The sequence below is a fragment of the Galeopterus variegatus genome, unplaced genomic scaffold (assembly GCF_000696425.1).
Source record: "Galeopterus variegatus unplaced genomic scaffold, G_variegatus-3.0.2 Scaffold22881, whole genome shotgun sequence".
Classification (NCBI taxonomy): Eukaryota; Metazoa; Chordata; class Mammalia; order Dermoptera; family Cynocephalidae; genus Galeopterus; species Galeopterus variegatus.
The window spans coordinates 3,482-5,714 of NW_007748992.1; the positions used below are offsets into that span (position 1 = coordinate 3,482).

The following is a 2,233-nucleotide window of genomic DNA, read 5'->3' on the forward strand; positions in this document are numbered from 1 at the left end:
ACCGAGGGTTGCGATCCCGTTACCGGTCAGTAAAAAAGACAAGAAGGAAAAAAAAAAAAAAAGTTATGGCATCACAGAAGGGGTAACTTTGTACACTTAAAACTAACCTTTAAAGAATTTGTCCTTTCCCTAGTGACTTTACAAAGAACTTTTATTAATGTTTTTATATTAGAAGCAAAATAGTTCAATTACTTTCATTTTAGCTTAGACTATAACCTGGGTAGTTATAAACAAACATATCTGTTTCTTTTTCATCAAAATGTTTTTCTTTTTAATTTTAGTCTGATGCCAATGCAAGTTACTTAAGAGCAGCTCGAGCTGGACACCTAGAAAAGGCCCTTGACTACATAAAAAACGGAGTTGACATCAACATTTGCAATCAGGTTAGTTGTTATTTAATTTTTTAGTCAAAATTTTAAAAATCCAGACTCTAAACTCCTTAAAGGTTTTATTAAATATAACCACTACTTTCTTTTTTTTTGTCAAATTTTTCTGTTAAATTTTACCAGCTTAACATTGTCAAATTATTTTCTGCTTTGTTAAAGGAACATTCAGAAATGTAGATATATGTGCCTTAATAATTAATTCCTTAAATTTGGTAAATAATGATAACAGAACAAACCACCTAGTTTTCAAGTATTTGTGTTTCTCATTCACTTTTCTGTATGCAAGTGATTGTTGGTGGGCTGTTGTCTCAGGAGTTCTTGGTGGACTGTTACTGCTCTATTTTCAACCTGCTGAGTAAAGCTTTCCCTTTGCTTTTCATCAGAATGGGTTGAACGCTCTCCATCTCGCTTCCAAAGAAGGCCACGTAGAAGTGGTTTCTGAGCTGCTGCAGAGAGAAGCCAATGTAGACGCAGCCACAAAGGTCAGTATGTCATATTTAATGCTGTTCATAGAACTTGCCAAATTCAGTGAGGATTCAGCCCTTAATAAGAATCAAGGTACACTTATCATGAGATATTTGTTAACTTTGTTCTGTTTGGTGAACTGATCAACCATGAAGGATTGGAAAGGTGGGTGAGTTGATGTGTATTGCTTTTCATTTTACAGAAAGGGAACACAGCATTGCACATTGCATCTTTGGCTGGGCAGGCAGAGGTGGTAAAGGTCTTGGTTACAAATGGAGCCAATGTCAACGCACAATCTCAGGTAAACCTACCACTCTGTTGCAGAGAAATTTTGTTATAATTTACAAATAATGTTCTCTGGGACAGGTGCTTGCTTGGTTCACATGTCCTCTAAGAACACAATACTTAAGATCTATATTCAAATAGTTATATTGCTGCTGATTATTTAAATTCATATATATCCTCATTTGCAATACATATATGTGAGAGGTAGAGATTTTTTGAGGTGATTCATCTCTGAAACTCTGTAACTGTTAGTCATAGACACAAATGTTTCGGGGATACCTGTAATGCAGAATCCTGTTTTATGATGATAGCACAGGTTTTGTCTCAGTATTCATTAACCTACAAAGGAAATGGTGATGTCTATACATGAGGAAATGCTCTTTGAATTTCTGATTATATCAGTGCTTTGTCTAGTTGAAAAACCGAAAAAACTACTTAGTTCCTCTTTACTAATTTAGGCATCATTGTTCTCTGACACAGATTTTTTTAAAAATTGGAAAATAGGCAGAAGAAACATTAAAGCCCCCAAACTTTTAAATTTCCAGATGTTTTATAATGAATGTAGGTAGTCCTGTAAATCTCAGAGTCTTGCATGAAGTTTTAAGAAGAATATCAATAGATTATCATTATCATTTGAAAGGCTTCGAGTCTAAAATAATTAACTTCACTTTGTTGTTTTTAAAAATATAGGTCCTCATTATCCAGTATTCATTATTGGAGTCCCCAGAGACATGAGATAGTGTAGGAAATCAAACATCATCATAACACAAAAATATCTGCTATGACCTGACCACTTTTAAAACTGGTCCCTACTCAATTATTCCTTCCTATTGATTGCTGACGAGTTTGTCTGTCCAGTTTGTCAGTATCTCCCCAGGGTGTTGGATATTGAGTAAATTGATTGCAGAACAAAACTGCAGGTTTTGCCAAAGACATGGGATTTCATGAAGTCTGGGAAAACAATGTTGGAGGGCTGCTGAGTACACAGCTTAGCTGTGGGTACATGGCTTTCTGGCAGCTTTAGGCCAGGTGGCATGTGAAAAATTAGGTTGTTTTCCTGATGGTTATTTCATATAAGAATGATTTGAAAATCAAAA

General features: G+C 35.0%; 1 long non-coding RNA gene across 1 annotated transcript; it reads left to right on the top strand.

The window, feature by feature from the left end:
* Positions 1-294: 294 nt before the first annotated feature.
* On the top strand, positions 295-1,146 carry LOC103583428. The gene is made up of 3 exons (XR_549854.1): positions 295-383; positions 770-868; positions 1,054-1,146. It is a non-coding gene; the product is annotated as an uncharacterized LOC103583428 (long non-coding RNA).
* The last annotated feature ends 1,087 nt before the right edge of the window (positions 1,147-2,233 follow it).